The sequence below is a fragment of the Eschrichtius robustus genome, chromosome 1, assembly GCF_028021215.1.
Source record: "Eschrichtius robustus isolate mEscRob2 chromosome 1, mEscRob2.pri, whole genome shotgun sequence".
NCBI lineage: Eukaryota > Metazoa > Chordata > Mammalia > Artiodactyla > Eschrichtiidae > Eschrichtius > Eschrichtius robustus.
Window position 1 is genome coordinate 100,633,670 of NC_090824.1, and position 18,248 is coordinate 100,651,917.

Sequence of the window (18,248 nt, forward strand, 5' to 3'; positions counted from 1 at the left end):
CACCTTTAACGTCCTGTTCCGTCCAGGTTGCCATTTGTCCTGAGGATGAACGGGAAGAGGGCGAAACAATGAGAGACTAGCTCTAGGTGTTGGGACAGGCACAGGTCACTCTATTTTCCCATCAGGAAGAAGAATTAACCACAGGCTCAGCCTGCCCCCCCGGAACCAGAATAGGGCCTGAAGCAATCCTGCGCTTTTGCGGCCTGCTCCCAAAAATGCGAGTTGAAAAACGTAGCCCAGGGGCACTGCAATTCACAAACCTGCAGAGTTATCAATGATAACTCTCGTCCACAAATATATTGAGGGAAGGCAACGAAAAGGATTTGAAAGCAAGGCAGAATTGCAGGAAACTGATTTCAGGAGGTAGAATCGAATCGCCTTTAAAGCACAGGAAAAGCGGCAAAACCTCGACAATGATGCCCTTGGCCAAAAAGGGCGTATGCGTTTTTTCCTGAATATATTCAGGAAAAAACGCATACGCCCTTTTTGGCCAACCAAGCAACCTGGAAAGGCAAATCAGCGCTACAAAGAAGTCTTGCTTCCCATCGGTCAAAAGGGCCGTGCTGTATAAACTGTCAAAACCAGGAATGCAGGACAGGCCATGAAGAAACGGGAGCCTTCCTACGCTGATGGGCGGGATGTCAATTGCCAACAGCCACTCTGGAGAAGTGTACGGTGTGTCCTGAAACACCTAAAAAACTCAGCTTAGAGAGCATAGGGCACTTCCACTCATGGGCGTATAAATTGGGAAAACTAAAAATCAGCAAGACACAGGCACCCCAAAGTTTAGGGCTGCTCTGCTGACAAGAACCTCCACTGAGTTACACCTTAAATATCCCAGGAAAGAGAAAAATGGATAAAGACGTTGTGGTCCTTATGTACAATGGAATATCACTCAGCCATGAAATCTACGTCATAAGGCTAGTAGCAGCTTGATGAGTGGATTTAGGTACGACGATTCTAAGTGAAATAAGTCAAACAGAAAAAGACACTTATCATAAGATATCACTTATAAAGGGAATGTAAAAACCGCTACACTTGAACTGAATTACAAAACAGAACAGAGTCACACGTTTAGAAAACACACTATGGCTGCTTAACGGGAAAGGTGAGGTGGGGTGATGCGTAAAAGAAGGGTTTCAAATTAGCTCAGATATCGTTCCATAAACCCAATATGTAATAGACAAGACCTACTCCTTGCTCAGTGAACTGGACTCAACACCCCCTATTCAACGCCCAAGAATATATCTGACTAGTAAGAATCTTAAAACCTATGTGTTGATATCCCTCTGTAAGTGAGTCAAGTGGGTGTAAAGCGGCCTAAACACAGCAGTGAAAAGCAGCTAAACCCCATTATAAAAATCAACTACTTTTAAAAACCCGTGAAACAAAGACAGTGAAAGAGAGACAAATTCTTACAAAATTCGTTCAGGGGCTGTGATGCCACCTGGATTGACCATATCTAGACCCACTGCTGATTGAGACATATGGGTGAACACTCTTGGGGCTGAGAGGTTTGGTGAGGTTGGGTGAGCAAAAGCAGACCCTTTTAAGTAATACTGCGTGGTACCCATCCCATGGGTCCCAAATCTCCAGGTTCAAGGGCATCTTCCTACATCGAAAACATGCATGAGACACCCAGAAGATGGTACACCGTGTGATCGGGAAAGGTTTCTAAAACGCACCTCATTTCTCATCTCCTTGTGCTCGGGTTCGCCATTCCAGCCGTTTTACTAGCAATCTCCCTCCTTGGAGAATCAGCACCTTTAACCTCCTGTTCCGTCCAGGTTGCCATTTGTCCTGAGGATGAACGGGAAGAGGGCGAAACAATGAGAGACTAGCTCTAGGTGTTGGGACAGGCACAGGTCACTCTATTTTCCCATCAGGAAGAAGAATTAACCACAGGCTCAGCCTGACGACCGGAACCAGAATAGGGCCTGAAGCAATCCTGCGCTTTTGCGGCCAGCTCCCAAAAAAGCGAGTTGAAAAATGGAGCTCAGGGGCACTGCAATTCAAAAACCTGCAGAGTTATAAATGATAACTCTCGTCCACAAATATATTGAGGGAAGGCAACGAAGAGGATTTGAAAGCAAGGAAGAATTGAAGGAAACTGATTTCAGGAGGTAGATTCGAATCGCCTTTAGAGCACAGGAAAAGCGGCAAAACCTCGACAATGATGCCCTTGGCCAAAAAGGGCGTATGCGTTTTCTCCTGAATATATTCAGGAAAAAACGCATACGCCCTTTTTGGCCAACCAAGCAACCTGCAAAGGCAAATCAGCGCTACAAAGAAGTCTCGCTTCCCATCGGTCAAAAGGACCATGCTGAGTAAAGTGTCTAAACCAGAAATGCAGGGCAGGCCATGGAGAAACTGGAGCCTTGCTACGCTGATGGGCGGGATGTAAATTGCCAACAGGCACTCTGGAGAAGTGTACGGTGTGTCCTGAAACACCTAAAAAACTCAGCTTAGAGAGCATAGGGCACTTCCACTCATGGGCGTATAAATTGGGAAAACTAAAAATCAGCAAGACACAGGCACCCCAAAGTTTAGGGCTGCTCTTCTGACAAGAACCTCCACTGAGTTACACCTTAAATATCCCAGGAAAGAGAAAAATGGTTAAAGACGTTGTGGTCCTTATGTACAATGGAATATCACTCAGCCATGAAATCAACGTCATAAGGCTAGTAGCAACATGATGAGTGGATTTAGGTACGACGATTCTAAGTGAAATAAGTCAAACAGAAAAAGACACTTATCATAAGATATCACTTATAGAGGGAATGTAAAAACCGCTACACTTGAACTGAATTACAAATCAGAACAGCGTCACACGTTTAGAAAACACACTATGGCTGCTTAACGGGAAAGGTGAGCTGGGGTGATGCGTAAAACAAGGGTTTCAATTTAGCTCAGATACCGTTCCATAAACCCAATATGTAATAGACAAGACCTACTCCTTGCTCAGTGAACTGGACTCAACACCCCCTATTCAACGCCCAAGAATATATCTGACTAGTAAGAATCTTAAAACCTATGTGTTGATATCCCTCTGTAAGTGAGTCAAGTGGGTGTAAAGCGGCCTAAACACAGCAGTGAAAAGCAGCTAAACCCCATTATAAAAATCAACTACTTTTAAAAACCCGTGAAACAAAGACAGTGAAAGAGAGAGAAATTCTTACAAAATTCGTTCAGGGGCTGTGATGCCACCTGGATTGACCATATCTAGACCCACTGCTGATTGAGACATATGGGTGAACACTCTTGGGGCTGAGAGGTTTCGTGAGGTTGGGTGAGCAAAAGCAGACCCTTTTAAGTAATACTGCGTGGTACCCATCCCATGGGTCCCAAATCTCCAGGTTCAAGGGCATCTTCCTACATCGAAAACATGCATGAGACACCCAGAAGATGGTACACCGTGTGATCGGGAAAGGTTTCTAAAACGCACCTCATTTCTCATCTCCTTGTGCTCGGGTTCGCCATTCCAGCCGTTTTACTAGCAATCTCCCTCCTTGGAGAATCAGCACCTTTAACCTCCTGTTCCGTCCAGGTTGCCATTTGTCCTGAGGATGAACGGGAAGAGGGCGAAACAATGAGAGACTAGCTCTAGGTGTTGGGACAGGCACAGGTCACTCTATTTTCCCATCAGGAAGAAGAATTAACCACAGGCTCAGCCTGCCGCCCGGAACCAGAATAGGGCCTGAAGCAATCCTGCACTTTTGTGGCCAGCTCCCAAAAAAGCGAGTTGAAATATGGAGCTCAGGGGCACTGCAATTCACAAACCTGCCGAGTTATAAATGATAACTCTCGTCCACAAATATATTGAGGGAAGGCAACGAAGAGGATTTGAAAGCAAGGAAGAATTGAAGGAAACTGATTTTAGGAGGTAGATTCGAATCGCCTTTAAAGCACAGGAAAAGCGGCAAAACCTCGACAATGATGCCCTTGGCCAAAAAGGGCGTATGCGTTTTCTCCTGAATATATTCAGGAAAAAACGCATACGCCCTTTTTGGCCAACCAAGCAACCTGGAAGGGCAAATCAGCGCTACAAAGAAGTCTCGCTTCCCATCGGTCAAAAGGACCATGCTGAGTAAAGTGTCTAAACCAGAAATGCAGGGCAGGCCATGGAGAAACTGGAGCCTTGCTACGCTGATGGGCGGGATGTAAATTGCCAACAGGCACTCTGGAGAAGTGTACGGTGTGTCCTGAAACACCTAAAAAACTCAGCTTAGAGAGCATAGGGCACTTCCACTCATGGGCGTATAAATTGGGAAAACTAAAAATCAGCAAGACACAGGCACCCCAAAGTTTAGGGCTGCTCTGCTGACAAGAACCTCCACTGAGTTACACCTTAAATATCCCAGGAAAGAGAAAAATGGATAAAGACGTTGTGGTCCTTATGTACAATGGAATATCACTCAGCCATGAAATCAACGTCATAAGGCTAGTAGCAACATGATGAGTGGATTTAGGTACGACGATTCTAAGTGAAATAAGTCAAACAGAAAAAGACACTTATCATAAGATATCACTTATAGAGGGAATGTAAAAACCGCTACACTTGAACTGAATTACAAAACAGAACAGAGTCACACGTTTAGAAAACACACTATGGCTGCTTAACGGGAAAGGTGAGGTGGGGTGATGCGTAAAACAAGGGTTTCAAATTAGCTCAGATACCGTTCCATAAACCCAATATGTAATAGACAAGACCTACTCCTTGCTCAGTGAACTGGACTCAACACCCCCTATTCAACGCCCAAGAATATATCTGACTAGTAAGAATCTTAAAACCTATGTGTTGATATCCCTCTGTAAGTGAGTCAAGTGGGTGTAAAGCGGCCTAAACACAGCAGTGAAAAGCAGCTAAACCCCATTATAAAAATCAACTACTTTTAAAAACCCGTGAAACAAAGACAGTGAAAGAGAGAGAAATTCTTACAAAATTCGTTCAGGGGCTGTGATGCCACCTGGATTGACCATATCTAGACCCACTGCTGATTGAGACATATGGGTGAACACTCTTGGGGCTGAGAGGTTTGGTGAGGTTGGGTGAGCAAAAGCAGACCCTTTTAAGTAATACTGCGTGGTACCCATCCCATGGGTCCCAAATCTCCAGGTTCAAGGGCATCTTCCTACATCGAAAACATGCATGAGACACCCAGAAGATGGTACACCGTGTGATCGGGAAAGGTTTCTAAAACGCACCTCATTTCTCATCTCCTTGTGCTCGGGTTCGCCATTCCAGCCGTTTTACTAGCAATCTCCCTCCTTGGAGAATCAGCACCTTTAACGTCCTGTTCCGTCCAGGTTGCCATTTGTCCTGAGGATGAACGGGAAGAGGGCGAAACAATGAGAGACTAGCTCTAGGTGTTGGGACAGGCACAGGTCACTCTATTTTCCCATCAGGAAGAAGAATTAACCACAGGCTCAGCCTGCCCCCCCGGAACCAGAATAGGGCCTGAAGCAATCCTGCGCTTTTGCGGCCTGCTCCCAAAAATGCGAGTTGAAAAACGTAGCCCAGGGGCACTGCAATTCACAAACCTGCAGAGTTATCAATGATAACTCTCGTCCACAAATATATTGAGGGAAGGCAACGAAAAGGATTTGAAAGCAAGGCAGAATTGCAGGAAACTGATTTCAGGAGGTAGAATCGAATCGCCTTTAAAGCACAGGAAAAGCGGCAAAACCTCGACAATGATGCCCTTGGCCAAAAAGGGCGTATGCGTTTTTTCCTGAATATATTCAGGAAAAAACGCATACGCCCTTTTTGGCCAACCAAGCAACCTGGAAAGGCAAATCAGCGCTACAAAGAAGTCTTGCTTCCCATCGGTCAAAAGGGCCGTGCTGTATAAACTGTCAAAACCAGGAATGCAGGACAGGCCATGAAGAAACGGGAGCCTTCCTACGCTGATGGGCGGGATGTCAATTGCCAACAGCCACTCTGGAGAAGTGTACGGTGTGTCCTGAAACACCTAAAAAACTCAGCTTAGAGAGCATAGGGCACTTCCACTCATGGGCGTATAAATTGGGAAAACTAAAAATCAGCAAGACACAGGCACCCCAAAGTTTAGGGCTGCTCTGCTGACAAGAACCTCCACTGAGTTACACCTTAAATATCCCAGGAAAGAGAAAAATGGATAAAGACGTTGTGGTCCTTATGTACAATGGAATATCACTCAGCCATGAAATCTACGTCATAAGGCTAGTAGCAGCTTGATGAGTGGATTTAGGTACGACGATTCTAAGTGAAATAAGTCAAACAGAAAAAGACACTTATCATAAGATATCACTTATAAAGGGAATGTAAAAACCGCTACACTTGAACTGAATTACAAAACAGAACAGAGTCACACGTTTAGAAAACACACTATGGCTGCTTAACGGGAAAGGTGAGGTGGGGTGATGCGTAAAAGAAGGGTTTCAAATTAGCTCAGATATCGTTCCATAAACCCAATATGTAATAGACAAGACCTACTCCTTGCTCAGTGAACTGGACTCAACACCCCCTATTCAACGCCCAAGAATATATCTGACTAGTAAGAATCTTAAAACCTATGTGTTGATATCCCTCTGTAAGTGAGTCAAGTGGGTGTAAAGCGGCCTAAACACAGCAGTGAAAAGCAGCTAAACCCCATTATAAAAATCAACTACTTTTAAAAACCCGTGAAACAAAGACAGTGAAAGAGAGACAAATTCTTACAAAATTCGTTCAGGGGCTGTGATGCCACCTGGATTGACCATATCTAGACCCACTGCTGATTGAGACATATGGGTGAACACTCTTGGGGCTGAGAGGTTTGGTGAGGTTGGGTGAGCAAAAGCAGACCCTTTTAAGTAATACTGCGTGGTACCCATCCCATGGGTCCCAAATCTCCAGGTTCAAGGGCATCTTCCTACATCGAAAACATGCATGAGACACCCAGAAGATGGTACACCGTGTGATCGGGAAAGGTTTCTAAAACGCACCTCATTTCTCATCTCCTTGTGCTCGGGTTCGCCATTCCAGCCGTTTTACTAGCAATCTCCCTCCTTGGAGAATCAGCACCTTTAACCTCCTGTTCCGTCCAGGTTGCCATTTGTCCTGAGGATGAACGGGAAGAGGGCGAAACAATGAGAGACTAGCTCTAGGTGTTGGGACAGGCACAGGTGACTCTATTTTCCCATCAGGAAGAAGAATTAACCACAGGCTCAGCCTGCCGCCCGGAACCAGAATAGGGCCTGAAGCAATCCTGCACTTTTGTGGCCAGCTCCCAAAAAAGCGAGTTGAAATATGGAGCTCAGGGGCACTGCAATTCACAAACCTGCCGAGTTATAAATGATAACTCTCGTCCACAAATATATTGAGGGAAGGCAACGAAGAGGATTTGAAAGCAAGGAAGAATTGAAGGAAACTGATTTTAGGAGGTAGATTCGAATCGCCTTTAAAGCACAGGAAAAGCGGCAAAACCTCGACAATGATGCCCTTGGCCAAAAAGGGCGTATGCGTTTTCTCCTGAATATATTCAGGAAAAAACGCATACGCCCTTTTTGGCCAACCAAGCAACCTGCAAAGGCAAATCAGCGCTACAAAGAAGTCTCGCTTCCCATCGGTCAAAAGGACCATGCTGAGTAAAGTGTCTAAACCAGAAATGCAGGGCAGGCCATGGAGAAACTGGAGCCTTGCTACGCTGATGGGCGGGATGTAAATTGCCAACAGGCACTCTGGAGAAGTGTACGGTGTGTCCTGAAACACCTAAAAAACTCAGCTTAGAGAGCATAGGGCACTTCCACTCATGGGCGTATAAATTGGGAAAACTAAAAATCAGCAAGACACAGGCACCCCAAAGTTTAGGGCTGCTCTGCTGACAAGAACCTCCACTGAGTTACACCTTAAATATCCCAGGAAAGAGAAAAATGGATAAAGACGTTGTGGTCCTTATGTACAATGGAATATCACTCAGCCATGAAATCAACGTCATAAGGCTAGTAGCAACATGATGAGTGGATTTAGGTACGACGATTCTAAGTGAAATAAGTCAAACAGAAAAAGACACTTATCATAAGATATCACTTATAGAGGGAATGTAAAAACCGCTACACTTGAACTGAATTACAAATCAGAACAGCGTCACACGTTTAGAAAACACACTATGGCTGCTTAACGGGAAAGGTGAGATGGGGTGATGCGTAAAACAAGGGTTTCAATTTAGCTCAGATACCGTTCCATAAACCCAATATGTAATAGACAAGACCTACTCCTTGCTCAGTGAACTGGACTCAACACCCCCTATTCAACGCCCAAGAATATATCTGACTAGTAAGAATCTTAAAACCTATGTGTTGATATCCCTCTGTAAGTGAGTCAAGTGGGTGTAAAGCGGCCTAAACACAGCAGTGAAAAGCAGCTAAACCCCATTATAAAAATCAACTACTTTTAAAAACCCGTGAAACAAAGACAGTGAAAGAGAGAGAAATTCTTACAAAATTCGTTCAGGGGCTGTGATGCCACCTGGATTGACCATATCTAGACCCACTGCTGATTGAGACATATGGGTGAACACTCTTGGGGCTGAGAGGTTTCGTGAGGTTGGGTGAGCAAAAGCAGACCCTTTTAAGTAATACTGCGTGGTACCCATCCCATGGGTCCCAAATCTCCAGGTTCAAGGGCATCTTCCTACATCGAAAACATGCATGAGACACCCAGAAGATGGTACACCGTGTGATCGGGAAAGGTTTCTAAAACGCACCTCATTTCTCATCTCCTTGTGCTCGGGTTCGCCATTCCAGCCGTTTTACTAGCAATCTCCCTCCTTGGAGAATCAGCACCTTTAACCTCCTGTTCCGTCCAGGTTGCCATTTGTCCTGAGGATGAACGGGAAGAGGGCGAAACAATGAGAGACTAGCTCTAGGTGTTGGGACAGGCACAGGTCACTCTATTTTCCCATCAGGAAGAAGAATTAACCACAGGCTCAGCCTGCCCCCCCGGAACCAGAATAGGGCCTGAAGCAATCCTGCGCTTTTGCGGCCTGCTCACAAAAATGCGAGTTGAAAAACGTAGCCCAGGGGCACTGCAATTCACAAACCTGCAGAGTTATCAATGATAACTCTCGTCCACAAATATATTGAGGGAAGGCAACGAAAAGGATTTGAAAGCAAGGCAGAATTGCAGGAAACTGATTTCAGGAGGTAGAATCGAATCGCCTTTAAAGCACAGGAAAAGCGGCAAAACCTCGACAATGATGCCCTTGGCCAAAAAGGGCGTATGCGTTTTTTCCTGAATATATTCAGGAAAAAACGCATACGCCCTTTTTGGCCAACCAAGCAACCTGGAAAGGCAAATCAGCGCTACAAAGAAGTCTTGCTTCCCATCGGTCAAAAGGGCCGTGCTGTATAAACTGTCAAAACCAGGAATGCAGGACAGGCCATGAAGAAACGGGAGCCTTCCTACGCTGATGGGCGGGATGTCAATTGCCAACAGCCACTCTGGAGAAGTGTACAGTGTGTCCTGAAACACCTAAAAAACTCAGCTTAGAGAGCATAGGGCACTTCCACTCATGGGCGTATAAATTGGGAAAACTAAAAATCAGCAAGACACAGGCACCCCAAAGTTTAGGGCTGCTCTGCTGACAAGAACCTCCACTGAGTTACACCTTAAATATCCCAGGAAAGAGAAAAATGGATAAAGACGTTGTGGTCCTTATGTACAATGGAATATCACTCAGCCATGAAATCTACGTCATAAGGCTAGTAGCAGCTTGATGAGTGGATTTAGGTACGACGATTCTAAGTGAAATAAGTCAAACAGAAAACGACACTTACCATAAGATATCACTTATAAAGGGAATGTAAAAACCGCTACACTTGAACTGAATTACAAAACAGAACAGAGTCACACGTTTAGAAAACACACTATGGCTGCTTAACGGGAAAGGTGAGCTGGGGTGATGCGTAAAAGAAGGGTTTCAAATTAGCTCAGATACCGTTCCATAAACCCAATATGTAATAGACAAGACCTACTCCTTGCTCAGTGAACTGGACTCAACACCCCCTATTCAACGCCCAAGAATATATCTGACTAGTAAGAATCTTAAAACCTATGTGTTGATATCCCTCTGTAAGTGAGTCAAGTGGGTGTAAAGCGGCCTAAACACAGCAGTGAAAAGCAGCTAAACCCCATTATAAAAATCAACTACTTTTAAAAACCCGTGAAACAAAGACAGTGAAAGAGAGACAAATTCTTACAAAATTCGTTCAGGGGCTGTGATGCCACCTGGATTGACCATATCTAGACCCACTGCTGATTGAGACATATGGGTGAACACTCTTGGGGCTGAGAGGTTTCGTGAGGTTGGGTGAGCAAAAGCAGACCCTTTTAAGTAATACTGCGTGGTACCCATCCCATGGGTCCCAAATCTCCAGGTTCAAGGGCATCTTCCTACATCGAAAACATGCATGAGACACCCAGAAGATGGTACACCGTGTGATCGGGAAAGGTTTCTAAAACGCACCTCATTTCTCATCTCCTTGTGCTCGGGTTCGCCATTCCAGCCGTTTTACTAGCAATCTCCCTCCTTGGAGAATCAGCACCTTTAACCTCCTGTTCCGTCCAGGTTGCCATTTGTCCTGAGGATGAACGGGAAGAGGGCGAAACAATGAGAGACTAGCTCTAGGTGTTGGGACAGGCACAGGTCACTCTATTTTCCCATCAGGAAGAAGAATTAACCACAGGCTCAGCCTGACGCCCGGAACCAGAATAGGGCCTGAAGCAATCCTGCGCTTTTGCGGCCAGCTCCCAGAAAAGCGAGTTGAAAAATGGAGCTCAGGGGCACTGCAATTCAAAAACCTGCAGAGTTATAAATGATAACTCTCGTCCACAAATATATTGAGGGAAGGCAACGAAGAGGATTTGAAAGCAAGGAAGAATTGAAGGAAACTGATTTCAGGAGGTAGATTCGAATCGCCTTTAAAGCACAGGAAAAGCGGCAAAACCTCGACAATGATGCCCTTGGCCAAAAAGGGCGTATGCGTTTTCTCCTGAATATATTCAGGAAAAAACGCATACACCCTTTTTGGCCAACCAAGCAACCTGCAAAGGCAAATCAGCGCTACAAAGAAGTCTCGCTTCCCATCGGTCAAAAGGACCATGCTGAGTAAAGTGTCTAAACCAGAAATGCAGGGCAGGCCATGGAGAAACGGGAGCCTTGCTACGCTGATGGGCGGGATGTAAATTGCCAACAGGCACTCTGGAGAAGTGTACGGTGTGTCCTGAAACACCTAAAAAACTCAGCTTAGAGAGCATAGGGCACTTCCACTCATGGGCGTATAAATTGGGAAAACTAAAAATCAGCAAGACACAGGCACCCCAAAGTTTAGGGCTGCTCTGCTGACAAGAACCTCCACTGAGTTACACCTTAAATATCCCAGGAAAGAGAAAAATGGATAAAGACGTTGTGGTCCTTATGTACAATGGAATATCACTCAGCCATGAAATCAACGTCATAAGGCTAGTAGCAACATGATGAGTGGATTTAGGTACGACGATTCTAAGTGAAATAAGTCAAACAGAAAAAGACACTTATCATAAGATATCACTTATAGAGGGAATGTAAAAACCGCTACACTTGAACTGAATTACAAAACAGAACAGAGTCACACGTTTAGAAAACACACTATGGCTGCTTAACGGGAAAGGTGAGGTGGGGTGATGCGTAAAACAAGGGTTTCAAATTAGCTCAGATACCGTTCCATAAACCCAATATGTAATAGACAAGACCTACTCCTTGCTCAGTGAACTGGACTCAACACCCCCTATTCAACGCCCAAGAATATATCTGACTAGTAAGAATCTTAAAACCTATGTGTTGATATCCCTCTGTAAGTGAGTCAAGTGGGTGTAAAGCGGCCTAAACACAGCAGTGAAAAGCAGCTAAACCCCATTATAAAAATCAACTACTTTTAAAAACCCGTGAAACAAAGACAGTGAAAGAGAGAGAAATTCTTACAAAATTCGTTCAGGGGCTGTGATGCCACCTGGATTGACCATATCTAGACCCACTGCTGATTGAGACATATGGGTGAACACTCTTGGGGCTGAGAGGTTTGGTGAGGTTGGGTGAGCAAAAGCAGACCCTTTTAAGTAATACTGCGTGGTACCCATCCCATGGGTCCCAAATCTCCAGGTTCAAGGGCATCTTCCTACATCGAAAACATGCATGAGACACCCAGAAGATGGTACACCGTGTGATCGGGAAAGGTTTCTAAAACGCACCTCATTTCTCATCTCCTTGTGCTCGGGTTCGCCATTCCAGCCGTTTTACTAGCAATCTCCCTCCTTGGAGAATCAGCACCTTTAACCTCCTGTTCCGTCCAGGTTGCCATTTGTCCTGAGGATGAACGGGAAGAGGGCGAAACAATGAGAGACTAGCTCTAGGTGTTGGGACAGGCACAGGTCACTCTATTTTCCCATCAGGAAGAAGAATTAACCACAGGCTCAGCCTGCCGCCCGGAACCAGAATAGGGCCTGAAGCAATCCTGCACTTTTGTGGCCAGCTCCCAAAAAAGCGAGTTGAAATATGGAGCTCAGGGGCACTGCAATTCACAAACCTGCAGAGTTATAAATGATAACTCTCGTCCACAAATATATTGAGGGAAGGCAATGAAGAGGATTTGAAAGCAAAGAAGAATTGAAGGAAACTGATTTTAGGAGGTAGATTCGAATCGCCTTTAAAGCACAGGAAAAGCGGCAAAACCTCGACAATGATGCCCTTGGCCAAAAAGGGCGTATGCGTTTTCTCCTGAATATATTCAGGAAAAAACGCATACGCCCTTTTTGGCCAACCAAGCAACCTGCAAACGCAAATCAGCGCTACAAAGAAGTCTCGCTTCCCATCGGTCAAAAGGACCATGCTGAGTAAAGTGTCTAAACCAGAAATGCAGGGCAGGCCATGGAGAAACTGGAGCCTTGCTACGCTGATGGGCGGGATGTAAATTGCCAACAGGCACTCTGGAGAAGTGTACGGTGTGTCCTGAAACACCTAAAAAACTCAGCTTAGAGAGCATAGGGCACTTCCACTCATGGGCGTATAAATTGGGAAAACTAAAAATCAGCAAGACACAGGCACCCCAAAGTTTAGGGCTGCTCTGCTGACAAGAACCTCCACTGAGTTACACCTTAAATATCCCAGGAAAGAGAAAAATGGATAAAGACGTTGTGGTCCTTATGTACAATGGAATATCACTCAGCCATGAAATCAACGTCATAAGGCTAGTAGCAACATGATGAGTGGATTTAGGTACGACGATTCTAAGTGAAATAAGTCAAACAGAAAAAGACACTTATCATAAGATATCACTTATAGAGGGAATGTAAAAACCGCTACACTTGAACTGAATTACAAAACAGAACAGAGTCACACGTTTAGAAAACACACTATGGCTGCTTAACGGGAAAGGTGAGGTGGGGTGATGTGTAAAACAAGGGTTTCAAATTAGCTCAGATACCGTTCCATAAACCCAATATGTAATAGACAAGACCTACTCCTTGCTCAGTGAACTGGACTCAACACCCCCTATTCAACGCCCAAGAATATATCTGACTAGTAAGAATCTTAAAACCTATGTGTTGATATCCCTCTGTAAGTGAGTCAAGTGGGTGTAAAGCGGCCTAAACACAGCAGTGAAAAGCAGCTAAACCCCATTATAAAAATCAACTACTTTTAAAAACCCGTGAAACAAAGACAGTGAAAGAGAGACAAATTCTTACAAAATTCGTTCAGGGGCTGTGATGCCACCTGGATTGACCATATCTAGACCCACTGCTGATTGAGACATAAGGGTGGACACTCTTGCGGCTTAGAGTATTGGTGAGGTTGGGTGAGCAAACACAGACCCTTTAAAGTAATACTGCGGGGTACCCATCCCATGGGTCCCAAATCTCCAGGTTCAAGGGCATCTTCCTACATCGAAAACATGCATGAGAAACCCAGAAGATGGTACACCGTGTGATCGGGAAAGGTTTCTAAAACGCACCTCATTTCTCATCTCCTTGTGCTCGGGTTCGCCATTCCAGCCGTTTTACTAGCAATCTCCCTCCTTGGAGAATCAGCACCTTTCACCTCCTGTTCCGTACAGGTAGCCATTTGTCCTGAGGATGAACGGGAAGAGGGGGAACCAATGAGAGACTAGCTCTAGGTGTTGGGACAGGCACAGGTCACTCTATTTTCCCATCAGGAAGAAGAATTAACCACAGGCTCAGCCTGCCCCCCCGGAACCAGAATAGGGCCTGAAGCAATCCTGCGCTTTTGCGGCCTGCTCCCAAAAATGCGAGTTGAAAAACGTAGCCCAGGGGCACTGCAATTCACAAACCTGCAGAGTTATCAATGATAACTCTCGTCCACAAATATATTGAGGGAAGGCAACGAAAAGGATTTGAAAGCAAGGCAGAATTGCAGGAAACTGATTTCAGGAGGTAGAATCGAATCGCCTTTAAAGCACAGGAAAAGCGGCAAAACCTCGACAATGATGCCCTTGGCCAAAAAGGGCGTATGCGTTTTTTCCTGAATATATTCAGGAAAAAACACATACGCCCTTTTTGGCCAACCAAGCAACCTGGAAAGGCAAATCAGCGCTACAAAGAAGTCTTGCTTCCCATCGGTCAAAAGGGCCGTGCTGTATAAACTGTCAAAACCAGGAATGCAGGACAGGCCATGAAGAAACGGGAGCCTTCCTACGCTGATGGGCGGGATGTCAATTGCCAACAGCCACTCTGGAGAAGTGTACGGTGTGTCCTGAAACACCTAAAAAACTCAGCTTAGAGAGCATAGGGCACTTCCACACATGGGCGTATAAATTGGGAAAACTAAAAATCAGCAAGACACAGGCACCCCAAAGTTTAGGGCTGCTCTGCTGACAAGAACCTCCACTGAGTTACACCTTAAATATCCCAGGAAAGAGAAAAATGGATAAAGACGTTGTGGTCCTTATGTACAATGGAATATCACTCAGCCATGAAATCTACGTCATAAGGCTAGTAGCAGCTTGATGAGTGGATTTAGGTACGACGATTCTAAGTGAAATAAGTCAAACAGAAAACGACACTTACCATAAGATATCACTTATAAAGGGAATGTAAAAACCGCTACACTTGAACTGAATTACAAAACAGAACAGAGTCACACGTTTAGAAAACACACTATGGCTGCTTAACGGGAAAGGTGAGGTGGGGTGATGCGTAAAAGAAGGGTTTCAAATTAGCTCAGATACCATTCCATAAACCCAATATGTAATAGACAAGACCTACTCCTTGCTCAGTGAACTGGACTCAACACCCCCTATTCAACGCCCAAGAATATATCTGACTAGTAAGAATCTTAAAACCTATGTGTTGATATCCCTCTGTAAGTGAGTCAAGTGGGTGTAAAGCGGCCTAAACACAGCAGTGAAAAGCAGCTAAACCCCATTATAAAAATCAACTACTTTTAAAAACCCGTGAAACAAAGACAGTGAAAGAGAGACAAATTCTTACAAAATTCGTTCAGGGGCTGTGATGCCACCTGGATTGACCATATCTAGACCCACTGCTGATTGAGACATATGGGTGAACACTCTTGGGGCTGAGAGGTTTGGTGAGGTTGGGTGAGCAAAAGCAGACCCTTTTAAGTAATACTGCGTGGTACCCATCCCATGGGTCCCAAATCTCCAGGTTCAAGGGCATCTTCCTACATCGAAAACATGCATGAGACACCCAGAAGATGGTACACCGTGTGATCGGGAAAGGTTTCTAAAACGCACCTCATTTCTCATCTCCTTGTGCTCGGGTTCGCCATTCCAGCCGTTTTACTAGCAATCTCCCTCCTTGGAGAATCAGCACCTTTAACCTCCTGTTCCGTCCAGGTTGCCATTTGTCCTGAGGATGAACGGGAAGAGGGCGAAACAATGAGAGACTAGCTCTAGGTGTTGGGACAGGCACAGGTCACTCTATTTTCCCATCAGGAAGAAGAATTAACCACAGGCTCAGCCTGACGCCCGGAACCAGAATAGGGCCTGAAGCAATCCTGCGCTTTTGCGGCCAGCTCCCAAAAAAGCGAGTTGAAAAATGGAGCTCAGGGGCACTGCAATTCAAAAACCTGCAGAGTTATAAATGATAACTCTCGTCCACAAATATATTGAGGGAAGGCAACGAAGAGGATTTGAAAGCAAGGAAGAATTGAAGGAAACTGATTTCAGGAGGTAGATTCGAATCGCCTTTAAAGCACAGGAAAAGCGGCAAAACCTCGACAATGATGCCCTTGGCCAAAAAGGGCGTATGCGTTTTCTCCTGAATATATTCAGGAAAAAACGCATACGCCCTTTTTGGCCAACCAAGCAACCTGCAAAGGCAAATCAGCGCTACAAAGAAGTCTCACTTCCCATCGGTCAAAAGGACCATGCTGAGTAAAGTGTCTAAACCAGAAATGCAGGGCAGGCCATGGAGAAACTGGAGCCTTGCTACGCTGATGGGCGGGATGTAAATTGCCAACAGGCACTCTGGAGAACTGTACGGTGTGTCCTGAAACACCTAAAAAACTCAGCTTAGAGAGCATAGGGCACTTCCACTCATGGGCGTATAAATTGGGAAAACTAAAAATCAGCAAGACACAGGCACCCCAAAGTTTAGGGCTGCTCTGCTGACAAGAACCTCCACTGAGTTACACCTTAAATATCCCAGGAAAGAGAAAAATGGATAAAGACGTTGTGGTCCTTATGTACAATGGAATATCACTCAGCCATGAAATCAACGTCATAAGGCTAGTAGCAACATGATGAGTGGATTTAGGTACGACGATTCTAAGTGAAATAAGTCAAACAGAAAAAGACACTTATCATAAGATATCACTTATAGAGGGAATGTAAAAACCGCTACACTTGAACTGAATTACAAATCAGAACAGCGTCACACGTTTAGAAAACACACTATGGCTGCTTAACGGGAAAGGTGAGCTGGGGTGATGCGTAAAACAAGGGTTTCAATTTAGCTCAGATACCGTTCCATAAACCCAATATGTAATAGACAAGACCTACTCCTTGCTCAGTGAACTGGACTCAACACCCCCTATTCAACGCCCAAGAATATATCTGACTAGTAAGAATCTTAAAACCTATGTGTTGATATCCCTCTGTAAGTGAGTCAAGTGGGTGTAAAGCGGCCTAAACACAGCAGTGAAAAGCAGCTAAACCCCATTATAAAAATCAACTACTTTTAAAAACCCGTGAAACAAAGACAGTGAAAGAGAGAGAAATTCTTACAAAATTCGTTCAGGGGCTGTGATGCCACCTGGATTGACCATATCTAGACCCACTGCTGATTGAGACATATGGGTGAACACTCTTGGGGCTGAGAGGTTTCGTGAGGTTGGGTGAGCAAAAGCAGACCCTTTTAAGTAATACTGCGTGGTACCCATCCCATGGGTCCCAAATCTCCAGGTTCAAGGGCATCTTCCTACATCGAAAACATGCATGAGACACCCAGAAGATGGTACACCGTGTGATCGGGAAAGGTTTCTAAAACGCACCTCATTTCTCATCTCCTTGTGCTCGGGTTCGCCATTCCAGCCGTTTTACTAGCAATCTCCCTCCTTGGAGAATCAGCACCTTTAACCTCCTGTTCCGTCCAGGTTGCCATTTGTCCTGAGGATGAACGGGAAGAGGGCGAAACAATGAGAGACTAGCTCTAGGTGTTGGGACAGGCACAGGTCACTCTATTTTCCCATCAGGAAGAAGAATTAACCACAGGCTCAGCCTGCCGCCCGGAACCAGAATAGGGCCTGAAGCAATCCTGCACTTTTGTGGCCAGCTCCCAAAAAAGCGAGTTGAAATATGGAGCTCAGGGGCACTGCAATTCACAAACCTGCCGAGTTATAAATGATAACTCTCGTCCACAAATATATTGAGGGAAGGCAACGAAGAGGATTTGAAAGCAAGGAAGAATTGAAGGAAACTGATTTTAGGAGGTAGATTCGAATCGCCTTTAAAGCACAGGAAAAGCGGCAAAACCTCGACAATGATGCCCTTGGCCAAAAAGGGCGTATGCGTTTTCTCCTGAATATATTCAGGAAAAAACGCATACGCCCTTTTTGGCCAACCAAGCAACCTGCAAAGGCAAATCAGCGCTACAAAGAAGTCTCGCTTCCCATCGGTCAAAAGGACCATGCTGAGTAAAGTGTCTAAACCAGAAATGCAGGGCAGGCCATGGAGAAACTGGAGCCTTGCTACGCTGATGGGCGGGATGTAAA